Raw genomic sequence first — 13,028 nt, 5'->3', positions numbered from 1 at the left:
GGATCTTGTGTCACTTGTCCTTCAACAAGAGAACAAGCCCTGTGCCAACTCAGCACAAGCTCCATCTGCTGCACCTACAGGCATTATCCTGCCTTGGGAGGTTTCTGCTCTACCCAAGAAATACAAGTCGTTGTTGATATTTATCCCAAAGTTTTTCATTGGCCATTTTGGCTAGAGGAATGTGAATTTGAGTTTGAGCACTTTCGGGAGAAATCAGCCCTGAAAGCAGACTTTCTTCAGTTTGTAGAGAGCACTGATGGCATGGTTTAGGAAGGATGTTAAGAGTAACAAATCCAGCTGAAAGAGGCATCCATATGAGTGAGTTTGAACACCAAAAGCCATTTAGGCAGCACTGATACATTGCTTCTGGCATCAGGTACAGCTGTTAACTGAGCCCTTTGATGGACAAAGTGTCAGTGACATCCCCACCACATGCCTCCTGCATGCTTGATCTGTGACCCATTTCTCCTGTGGGGCCAATGCCCCCAGCTTGACCTGCTCAAATCAGAATCACCTCAGCCTGAAACTGTTCCTTATGTGGAAGCAGAAGTGGTTTTAGGTCAGCTGCTTGGGGATGATTTATACATCTAGTACAGTAGAAGTATGGAAGTATACATCTGTATTTCTAGGCACTTCTAGTTTTGTGGGTACCAAGAGCTCCGGAGAATTCCCTAATAATGATGCCTTGCATATTGCTTTTCTTGGCTTCTCCCTCCTAAGGTTCATTCTGCTTCCTGCACTGCAGTAATGGATAGGTGTCTGAAGAGGCTTGCACCTTCCTCCAACCAGATGTGACACAGCAACAACCAGAGGTGACCACTGAGTGCACCTGGGCCACACAGCTGCCCTATGGCCTGGAATGAGTCCCACACTGAATGGTACAAGTGGCAGGATTATGAAGCCTTTCAGGAAGCAGATTTACAAAGACAGGAGTGTTTTCCTAAGGCTGAAGTGAAATAAGTGGTAGCAGTGGCAGAAACATTGCTTTTGTGGTGAAGAAAACATTGTGTGGCCAGTGCCAATACAGCGTGACCAGCTTCCTGGAAGAGTCTTTGAGCAATTTGTTTCCCTTTGGCTGTTGGCACCCTTCTCCGTTCTGTTCCCTAGGGGTTTTAGCTGAGCTGGTGTGTTTTCAGAAGCCAGGTCTCCAAACCCAATGTAGTTGTTGAATCAGAGGTGCCTTTGCCAGAAATGCTTGGACTCAAACTGACTGTGAGCTCTGTCCAAGCCATCCTGGACCAGAGCTGTTGACCCATGAAAGCAGGAGCCATGGATGGAGGGGCCAGGTGCTGTGTTGATATTGCCTGGTGTTTTGGCTGCCAGGCTGGAGTGGGAAGGCACAGGTTCTGTTTTAGGAAGGATGAGTCTTCTCTCCCCAAGGCATGAGTGTTGCTGGCTCCAGCTTCCTCATGCTGAAAGTTTTAAAGGTTTGACTGCACATAAAATATGGGAATATCGTGAGTTGGAAAAGACCCACATGGATCATTGAGTCCAACTCTTGGGACATGGGGTATTTGACAGGCACCCCTGGACATGAATATTGAACAAATCCTTCTCCAATATTTCTTATAAAAGGAAATAGCTTGTGTGTCTTTTATGCTCTTCATCCCCACAGATCCCCAGCTACACCATGGGACCAAAATTACCTGCAGTGAATAGTTCTTGAGGGGATGTGACTGGATCTGGAACAAGCCAGCAAACCACACAGTGCTTTAGGGGATGAAAAGGAGCTGATGGGACACTAAAAGGCATTTATCATGTGACACTGTTCGTGGGAGATTTCCATTTACAAAGTTAATAATGCACTGGTAGGAGGCACAAGGCAACTAAAAGCTGACTTTTTCAACTGTTAATTATCAAAGTCACACTGCATTTATGCTGGATTTTCCTGCTGTTGAGTTTTAATTTCATTGCAATTGTGTTTGTTAGGATAGAATCACAGAATGATTTGAGTTGGAAGGGACCTTAGAGACCATCCAGTTCCAACCCCACCACATGGGCAGGGCCACCTTCCACTAGACCAGGTTGCTCAAGGATATAGCTGGGATGAACATGGATGAGCATTGAAAGAATTCCTCATGCAGAACATTTTTTTTTCCTTCCCCCAAACAGGCAGTTCATGCACTGCTTGTTCTTAGCAGCAAATTTCTGGAAGACAAGTAATTTTTTTCCCTTTAAAAGGACTTGGGGAAAAAGGACCATCATTTCCAGGCAGAAATTTTTCTGAGGAGGATATTTTTGTGCCTGGCTAAGGAGAGACGTAAAAAGGTCACAGAAAATTAAAATCACATGCTCAGAACATTTTGGGGCAGGTGTTTTTCCTAAGCCAGAATTCAATATTTGGAGGGTGTATCCCAGGATTTACATTCCTCCTAACGTTTCACCTGTTGCAGCAGTACAACTGCAGGGCTAATGATTTCATACCCCAAGCAGCTTGGTTTCTCTGGACCCAGCTCAACAGCAGTGCAATTCCTGCAGCTCTCACAGTGCCTCAGACCAGCACTCCGGTCTGGCTGCTCATTGCTGCATTTTCACTTGGCATGTAGGCTACGGATGAGGAATGCACAGAATTTCCTTTTCCACCCCGTCAGATCCTCTGTCTCGAGCCTGGCCCAGCCCCAAGAGCACAACGGATGCAGCTGGAGAAGGGCAGGTCCGATCTTGCTGCTGAGCCCCAGTGACACTTCACCTCCTGTGCGATCCGCCAGCAGCTGGAGGTGGGTGCGAGCGAGCGGCCGAGCATCAGCTGCTGCCTGTTGAAACAGCTCGGGAGGGAAGAGGAGTTATTTCCCAGGCTGGAGGAGGTGATGGAGCCTAGGGCTCCTGTGGGAGAAGAAGGAAGTGGCCTTGAACCTGAATGAAGTTGTTTTCCTGATTTTGCATCTTGATTTCCCTGTTGTTGTTGGGCTGTGTGAGCAGGTAATGGCACCACAGGCCCTTGCCTGCTGAAGGTTGCTGCCAGCAACCCAGGGGGAAAACTGACCACAGCTAATTGTAATTCCTTCGTGTCAGCAGTAGTTGGGAATCAATAGGGAGCTCTGAGCTATCAAATAATGAGAGCAGTTAATCCCTTGTGTTGCTCCAGAAAGGTGTTTGTGAGGAGCGTTCTCGCTTTGGGGCAAACACTTCTTGCTGCCACTGATGCTCTGTGAGAGGGAGAGGCTTTCCCACAGGTCTCTTGGCTTGGCCTTTGTTGCAGTGGGGGCTGTAAACACGGGATCAAATTCTGTCTTATCTCATCCTTAAAAATTATTTTTCTTGGCCTGGGATGGAACATTAACTGGCTTCTTTCCTAAAGCAGCTGTACAGCAAAAATGGGATTGAATGAACCTTTTTCCCTTGAGCTTAGGAACAACTCAGGATGGGTAGAAAGCTGCTATTGCATCACTGGTACAGAAATAACTATAATTCACACCATGTACAAAGATACCAGAGTCTGATTACTACCAGCAATGGCTGTGTTGGCCACAACTCTCTTTATTGCATCAGGAAAGCAAGTTATATCCTGAGGATGTTGCTGAGAAATGAAAAAGGGGTTTTAGTTTGGTTTTTCCATTCCTTTCCTTTTTTTTTTGTTCTTCCCTGCAGTGGAATTATCCCAGCAAACAGTGTATAAATTGCTGGAAGAAAGTCAGACTTCAAAAGACATTAGAAAGTATTCCTCTTCCTCCCCAGACTATAGATTTCCTTTATTGGAAGAACAGTGCCTTGAAAATAGCCTGTAATAAAATTTGCTGTTTAATTAGACTTCATTTAATTTATGTATTTAATTTTGCTAGAATGGTTAAAGACTACTGATGTTGAGGGAATTTCCTTTTTGTTTTTCCTATGTATTTCCTTATCTTAGAATTTTTAGGACTGTCAAATGTTCTCTTCTGGTTTTGGTAGGAGGTCTTCCTTAGCTGTGTCAAGGCAAGTTTGCCTAATAATGTTTATTAACTTAATCAAAATATTAACAAAGACCTCTTTTAAACAAAGTGCTGGCTAGACATTGGAATGAAATAACTGCTAACAAAACCTATGAGTTTAAACTAGAAAGGGACTTTCTGCATTCAGCTTTGTGTTCCTCATAGTGTCATTATTTTGCTATTTAGTAACCGTATAAAGCTCAACTCTCGCTTGAATTTTTCACATCAAAAATTACAGAGAAATGAAAGGTAATTTCTACAGAGAAGTTTTTCAGGCTTCTCTTGCCAGCAAAAAGAAATCTAAGCTTAATCCTACATATTGATGTCTCTGGCCTCTTGGCCAATTGGGTTGGATTTAGTTTAACCCAAAGCAATCATCAGGTCATGGTGACTCTGGAAACAATTTTTTTTTTTAACTGAACTACTTTGTTCTTGTCTCTTCCCTCCAGTTGCTATGAAGCAAAAGGCTTCAGTTATCTTTCCTCCAGAGATTCCAGCAGCAGCAGCAGAACAAGTGCCGTGCTAATGAAATCCTGTCTTGGTTTAATCTAAGCAGGGATTTGGGATAAACTCTGTTTGTTCAGTGACCCTCCAGCACAGGAGTGCCCTGGGGATGCTTCAGGCTGTGGGACAGACCTTTGGAGAGCCAGTCTGGGGGCTGAACCCAGCTGGTGTGATCCCCAGCTCCTGGTGCTCTGCTGGCTATCTCAGGGATAGAGTGGAGGGGGAAAGGTAACTCTGCTCTCCTCTGTATCACTGGGAATTTCTTTGTTAGGTGATCAGCCACCAAAGCAGTCCCTTGTCACCCTTCTCACTGTGCTGGGGATGTGAGCACTGATGGTGAGGAGGAATACTCCCATCCTGCGGCTTGGCAGAGCATCCCAGGGCCCTGAGCCACCTGTGCAGGCTGTACATGATGTACCAAATTGTCTGCAGCAGGCAGGTAGGGGCACCTGAGCACTGTGTGGTGTGGAAAATTCCCTCCCAGCCTCTGAGGCACGTTGCAATGATGCAGGATGTAGAAAATGGACAGCATTTGAAGTGTTTCCTTATAGGATAATCAGAGGAAGTCATTGTATTAAATATCCATTTGTGTCATTAGCCTTTTATTTGGTGCTTTGTCCAGACATCCTGTTTGCTTCCCCTTTGAAGTAATGAATATATTTCCCGTGTGCCGGGTCCGATCCAAAGCTCCGATGGAAAAGTGAAGTGAGCTGGGACCAGACGTGTCCTCAGTGGGGAAGGACATCTCCAGACTCACCTCATGTGAGGAGTTTTGGATAAATATAGAGCAGTGTTTATTGGTTGTCCTTAAACCACACTCCTGCCCTGCCTAGAGGTCACAGTTACCTGCTCCCTGTGCTACAGGGAAGGAGTTTCTGGAATTTGGGACCTCATGCTGCTGTGGTGGGACATTGCAGCAGCATCACTGGGTCATCCTGGCTGGCTCTGCTCCAGCTCCCAGGGTGCACAGAGCAAATGCTGAACCATAATTCTGTACATTAGGAGGTATCAGGGGCAAAGAGTTTTCACCTCTCAGTCTGTAAACTTGGAAAGTCACAGAACTGCTCTACATCCCTCTCCCTGTCACCTTCCAGTTCTCGCTGAGGAAGCCACCACCACCTTCAGGCAGGCACTTGTCTGCAGTGATTGCTCCATACCTGCTGCCTTAGCCATCCTCAGGGGTTGAACCTGGCACCAAAAGCCACTGTTTCTAAATGTCTGTCTGGGAAAGGAGGTAGGGGGTTTGTACAAAAGGGGCCTGGAGGAGAGGACATGACACCTGCTGATTGAATAAAGTGTAGCCACATCCAAGGTGCACCTTAAATACCATGAGGAATGTTGTGCCAGCACATGGGATCCTGCCCAAAAAACAGCTGGAGGAGCTGCAGAACCCCTTTGAAGGCTTGACCAGAGTGAGGAGTGCAAGAGGGAGGGAACCAACATTTTGTGCCTATCAAACAGGTGCAAGCCTCTTCTGTGCCAGGTTGGGAAGGGTTAACCGGGCAAGCACAGCCCCTGAGGACTCGGGGCTGTTGTTCTATGCAGATTGGCTTGTTCTTGTTTCTTCTATCGATCATGGCAATCACTCAGAGCTGTGCCTGTAACAAACTGCCTTAAATCACTGCAATCATAATAAGCACACCTTGGTAAATAATGCATGAGATGTCCGTAAGCCTATATTCATTAGGAGGAAGGTGCATATGGACCTTGGTAATAATCAGAGCTTGAGATGGGGCTTGGCTGGTTGGATTGAGATGTAGTAGCTGCTAAGGATGAGGCCTGAACTGAGCTGGGTTTCAGGAAGGCTCCCCAGCCCCTCAAGATGTTGGAAACATAGACAGGCTCCTTTTCACATTCATGAATTTTGCACGAGATGTTTAAAATGCCTCCAAGGTTCACAGCATAATACAGGTTGGGCGGAAGCAGGCTTGTGGCAAGTCTCCAAAATAGCATAATAGCAAGGCATCACAATTAATAGTGTTTAATATACCTTAGTGACAACAAAACATGCAGTGAGTAACAAGTTTTGCTGTGAAAGCCTCATAGCCAAGTTAATGGTCTGGATATTAGAAGCCTTTGTTCTAAAATGCAAATTAAAAATGCTTAGTTTTGCATTTGTCTTGAGGAGTGGTGTTAGGGCGTGGAGCTTCTGTAGGACAATTTTGCTTGGGCTGGGGGTTAGTGTAGTGCTTTGGCAGACCTCAGAGCAGGGCAGGCTCGGGTGCTGTAGCCTTCATTAAAAGGTTTCACAGGGCAATTTGCGGGGGAAAAAAATGGTTGTGCTGTAATTTCCACCTCCTTTTCATTCTAGGCAGATGACTTTTGTTTGTGTTAAGTGGCAATGATAAGTTTGGCTTTTGTATGGTTAGAGGAGACAGAGGAGGAGGCAGAAACATTCCTGGTTGTATCAGACAGCTGCGGATGGTGATGGGTCATTTCACTCCATTATGGTTTCTGGCAAGGGAGTATTAAAGGGGGTGTGAGGGCATCGTGTCTCAGCGATGACTTCATTTGGCTCTCTAAACAAACAGCCCTTCCTCACCAGGTGCAAAAGGTCTTGTATTTGTTTTTTCCCCTCCATGAAGGGAAAAGAAATACCTCAAGTTAAAATAGCACCAGTGGGTCGTGTCTGCTGGACAGCCATGGTGGTCCCTGCTTCCTGCAAAGCCGTGGTGATGTGAGCAGGGAAACCTCACTCATCTGTGCTGAGCCCCCGTGAGGTCCCTGCATGGACAGATGGGGGGTTCAAAAGCCAGAACCCCAAATTCAGGCCTTGTGCTCACACTGGTTGGCTCTAGAATGTCTGTATCCAACGTGCAGGTCTGCTGGGAGCACCCACAGCGGGCTGTGTGAGGTGTGAGCTTGCACAGGACATGAAAGACAGTGGTCACTAAGCCCCTGGAGGTTTGTGCTGGTGGAGGGACGAGCCTCTGGTGTGCTTGATATACCTGAGATTAATTGGCTTCTCCTGGAACACAAGTGTGGGGATTGATCTCGTGCTTGGTCAATGAGTCTGGCCTGGAAAATGGGTGAACCTGTCTGGTAACTCAATTTGCAGCCCACTTCCAGGTGTCCTCCTGCCCCGTCCTTCACTGGTATTCACACAGAGAATCACAGCATGGTTTCAGTTGGAAGAGATCTTAAAATTCACCTATTTCCACTGTCCTGCCATGGGCAGAGATACCTCCCACTAGACCAGGTTGCTTAATGCCCCATCCAACCTGGTCTCGAAAGCATCTGGATGTTTACCTCACCGTGAAACAAACCTCAGCAATCTCACTTTTCTTTAAGTCAGGAAGCAGGAAATTTAGAAGTGCTGAGAAGTCCACAATCCCTGTAAATGTCCTTTTTGAGAGTGCCAGGAGATCAGCTGGTTTGGAAGAACACTTCAGCTTCACTTCTTCCTGAACCAAACCAGAACACTTTATAGATGCAAATCATTTAAACTTGTGTCAGACCCCTAAGTGGGCTGCATCTCAGATAAAATTAAACCCCCATCTCTCCTGTTGGCAGTCACTTCTTAAACTTTCATTAAACAGCTCTACCTTCATCTCCAAAGCTGTATTTTTGTCCTTGATACTGTTCCCAGAAGGCTGTTGCAAAAATTCACAGCTGGTGGCTGTAGTTAAATATAAGGAAGAATAGCAAAAATTTTCCTCTCTGAAAGTACATTTCTGAGTGCCAAGCTCAGCCTTATCTCCAGGAACAGTCGGAGGAGCTTGAGATGATTTTTGAGTTCAGGGTTTTTTTTCCACAATCAATTCTTTTTGCTTCTTTCTGAAGTAATTAAAGAAATAAACCCCCCAGCAGCTCGGCCCACATAAAGCAGAGTTCCCCACAGAAAAGTGATGATCCTAGTAGTTTGTAGTTAAACTGTATTTTTTCTGTAATTTTGCCGCCTCATTTGCCACAGAGAGTTTTAGAACGACAAAGAGAGAAAGGGTCAGTAAATTTTCAGCTGGTCCGGTTGGACTGGAGAAGAAAAATCAGAAAACCCAAGGAAAACAAATGGGGAAATATTTCCCAGCCTGCCTTCACCTTCACAGCCTTTGGGTGCTGCTGGCCTCTGCACTGGCAAATTGTAGCCATGAAACTGTCCTTCTGGCCAAAGTTCCCCGGGAAAAGGGACATCCTGTGCAGGGATGAGGGATGCTGGGGCAGCACATGAGGGATGTGCCGGGGTGTGGTGGCAGCACATCTGCCGGCTTTGGCTGCCCGGGGAGGGAGGAGCGCATGGGAATCGCTTCTTTTGGTAACCCGAGCCCGGGTCTGAGCCACGGCCTCCCGAGGTGAAAGGCTAATACCCCGGCCTCCCTCCCTGCCACTGAGCTCCTCTTCTGCTTTGTTAAAGCGATGCTCTAACTTTGGGAAATCACCGCTGCATCCCACAGCCCACGGCTGGAGGGAGAGAGAGCGCGGGGATAACGAGGGCTCTGTGCTCTGTGATGGTCAGCAAACAGACTGCACGGGAATCTCAGCACGACCCTGGACAAAAGGAGAGGATAATCAACTGGAAAACTTGCTGGGTTCAATCATGGTCTGGCTGGCCTCACCCCTAGCCATCCCCACCCACCCCCTCCCCACCAAAGTCAGTCTTAGGAGTAGTTTTCTCTAAGGTCTCAGCACAGCATGCTGTGTATTAGGCTCATAAAAGGTTTCTTATTCACACAAAGTCCTGTGGATGCCATGGAAGCTTGCACAGATTGCTTCTGGGTGAGGCCACAATGCTGGAAGTGGAAGGGGCTGGGATGTTCTTAAGGCTGGGAAATCCAGGCTGCAAAGAAGAGAGGGGTAGTTAAAGCCCATAAATAGTTCTCAACTAATGAAATTGCTGGGTGGGGAAAAGGGGAAAATAGCTCTTTTTTTTTAAAGCAGATGGGGCAAACATGCCTCCCAACATATTTTGTGGTCATAAAACTCAGCCTGGGTTTCTAGGTAACTAGTGGAGATACCCCAGGGAGAAATCTCTGAGGGTTTCCCACAGTTGCCGGCTTTGAATAACCAAGAGCTGGCTATCAAGGTAATTTGGTACAGAGCTTGGCTCACCCCATCCCACCTCTCCTGAGACTCACTTGTGTATGGAGCAAACCTGGGGGTCCTTCACCCACTGTTGGGATCCAGCATTCACCAAGTGCAAGACTAAGAGAGATCATTTTTATATGATCTGACTTCCTGGCTAGATCTGCTGAAATTACAGTTTTGTTCTCTGTCTGAGCATTGTCCTGGCTTCTGGGACTGATCACCCTCTCACAGAGCCACGTCCCTTGGATGCTCATTCACTTGCTAAATCAGAAGCTGATTGGCATTCAAAAGATTCTGATCCCACTCTGGATCTTACTGTTTCTTTCTTTATGTTGTTTGACTTCTATATTACTTTCTAATATTTCATTTTACTTCTAAATTGCTTTCTTTCTAAGCAGCTGTTACCTTCTGGAACTCAAATTCTCTGCTGATCTCAGACTCCCCTTCAGTTTTGCCTGCAGTCCTGCTGTGCTTTGTAATGAGGCAGTGAGTCAAGTCAGTTATCAAAGGCATGGAGAGGTTCAGATGTGGGGATGGATATTTTTTCCTTGCTGGCCATGCAAGTCTGGTCTTTCCATGCTGGTCTTGCAAGACCAGGTTGCAAACAGTGGGAGATCAGCAAGGAAAAGTGTTCCTTCCTTCCAGTGTGAGCAATGGAGCTAGGAGTGACCAACACTCATTAAAATTATTTTGAATGTTTCTCCCCAACTCTTTGAGATATTTGGGTTTACCCCAGTCAGTGGAAATAAGCTGTCAGATCCCAGCTGAGACTTGAGGAGAGCTGAGGCATTAAAAACAAATCAAACTGGATGAACATTTGGCTTACATGGGGTTTTTTTTTTACATACTGCTTCCTCATCTTTCCTGGGGTTCAGACAAGCTAATTCAGTGTGTGAATGATTATCTGGTACAGTGCAAGTGCAACTTCTGCGAGTGCAAAGCAGTTTAGGGCTCTTGCCTGTCCTAAACTGAGTCCTGAGTCCAGGGAAGCCCCAAATGGCAAAGAGGGGAATCCAGGTGCGTTAAATGCACCAGTGCTGCACAGGGGCAATTTAAATCTGAGTAACATGTTTTATGTGTTAGAGAGCAACTACTGAGGAAGTAGAGTTGGCTGATCACCACTGTCATATAAGAGGGTCTTGGGCTGCAAAAGACACAGACACTTTTCCTGTGGCAGGAACAGAGATCCTTTGCCCTTGTGCTTGAATTCGGTATTACTCACTCATGTAATACTCAGGGAAGTTGCCAGGCAGTGCCTGTACCCTTCCCCTCATGTGGAGAAAGGTGACTGCTGATGTGTGTGGGTAGGTCAGGAGGGCAGAGATGGCACGTGCCTTCTTCCAGAGGGCCAAGCCAGAGGCAGAGTGGCTGAATATGACTGCAGTGAAATCTGGTGATAAGAGCATTAAAATGTTTTTCTGCAGATGCAGAGGTCAGGTGTGACTACAAAGGCTGAGAAAATTCTCAGCGTCTCAGGATTAATTAACACATTCTGCCAGTCTCTGCAAACACAAGCTGCTCTCATGTTTGCAGAATAGAAAGAGCTGTAAATGAAACAACAAACTTGTGCACTGACAAGTGAAGAGATATTTTGTCTTAATCAAAGTTTCAAAAAAGATTATCTGGTGAATGAGTTCCACACCAATCTTCCCATGCCTGGGACTGGCCAGTCCCTGTGGCTGGCACAAGTGCTGGGCACTCTCAGCAGCTGCTCTCACCTTTCCAACGTGCCCTGTGCTGTAGCAGTCCCTCTGGTCTTGTTCCTGCTCAGTTTGCCCCACTGGCCAGTTTCTGCTTCCTGACAGGGCTGTCCTTGTCCCTGCTCCCAGCCACTGTCCCAGGCCAGGGTTCACTGTTCAGGGCCTGTCCTTCCCTCCCAAAAGCCAAGGAGTTCACAGGATGGTGTGCTGTGGCTGAGCCTGTCTCTCTTGCTTTGCTGCACCTGCTGTCTCTCTACTTCCTTGACTCTTGGCTTGCCGGAGCATCCCTTTAGCACAGACTTGGAGTTCAGTACAATCCCAGATTGCAGTTTTCTGATATCTGCTCTAAAACCAGTTCTAGTTGGGCTCTAACCACTTAGGCATAATTTTCTAGCTCCCATGATAGTTTGGAGCCCACAGGAGGTGTTAATGCCTGCTCAGGTGTTCAGCAGAGGCTGACGTGTGTGGGGAGCAGAGGACTGTGTGTTCTGTACATCCATCCTGCCCCAAAGCCATTGTTTTTCTCCTCAGATCTATTTTATTCTCCCCACTAGACACTTTGGGAGGACAGATATAAATTAAAAGCAAATTATGCAACCTGATACCATCAGTCAACAGACACCTATCTCTGCCCACATACCCCAAATAAATGAAACAACCATCATATCTGACTGCAGACTATGGAAAAGCTGAGGGAGAGGTTTGAAGGTCAAAACACTCAGACACTGTATCCATCATGTGTTTGGGCATATTTTGAATAGTGCTGCATCAAGCAACTGTCTCTCTCTCTTTGTGGTTGTGCTTGGAAGCACTGGCTGTTTCAGGTGACAGCTACTGGATCAAAAAGAAGAAGCAGTGGCATGAAATTCCCTTCAGAGGGAAGATGGATGGTGTGCATTTCTGTTCAATGCATGGAGCAGCTGATGCAGTCTGGGATCTGCTTTTGCTGTGGGGGGGTTTCTCTGCAGGTGCACAGACCTGTGGAGAGTGCTGACAGCCAGGTGAGAGGGTGCAGGACACCCAGGGCTGCTTTATTGTGGGAAGGGGGTGCAGGATGCCACTTTTCTCAGTTCTACCTGTGCTAGCAATCAGGATTGGCAGCATTCTGACCAGTGAGAGATGCAGTGTCTCTGGATCCATCCCACAGCGTGCACTCCATCCATCCAGGCATCCACCACTTGCTCCCAGCTGCAGCTCAGCTTCACCTGTGGAAATGTGTTTCCCCGTTAGGGCTGTGCTTGCAAAGCTTGCAAAGACTCCAGACACGGAAACCCAAGTGCTCTGCGCTGTGCTGCAACCAGCTGGGTGCTGTTTATTGCCCCCAAAGCTCTCTGTAATTGCAGGAGCTGGGCAGGGCTGGGCTGCAGGATCCTGTTTCATGGGAGGCAGATGAGCACAGCAGTTGTGCTCTCATGCTTTCTCCCACACGAGTATTTTGTGTCTCTGCAGGAGGTACGAGTCTGGCTGCTCAGTGTGAGCTCACAGAGCTTGGCAAGAGCCCCTGTCCCTGCTTCATCTCTGCCCAACCTTTCCTCATGGGGAGTGAAGAGGTAACCCCTGCATTGGAGGGAGGCTCCAGCTGGTGTCCATAAAAGACATCCCACATTTTGTGTTTCTGTCCTGTTCTCTGCAGAGCTGAAGAGGTAATTTTTCCTCTGCAAACCCAGTGTTCTGCTGGAGAAGGGTAGGGCCAGGCTTGTCCTGATTGACTCTGGTGTCCCATGGTGGAAGATGAGGCATAAAATCAGGCATTTGGAGGGGGCTAAGGGAACATGAGAGTGAGCCCAGAGGTGCAGCTTGAGGGGCCCATGGAGCAGAGATCTGGAAACTCAATCCTTGGCACTGAGGACAGCCTTCTCCATGTCTGCTCTCCATTGGTACCTGCCAAACTTCT

This window comes from Sylvia atricapilla, chromosome 13, assembly GCF_009819655.1.
Source record: "Sylvia atricapilla isolate bSylAtr1 chromosome 13, bSylAtr1.pri, whole genome shotgun sequence".
Lineage (NCBI taxonomy): Eukaryota > Metazoa > Chordata > Aves > Passeriformes > Sylviidae > Sylvia > Sylvia atricapilla.
This window is presented reverse-complemented; position numbering follows the sequence as displayed.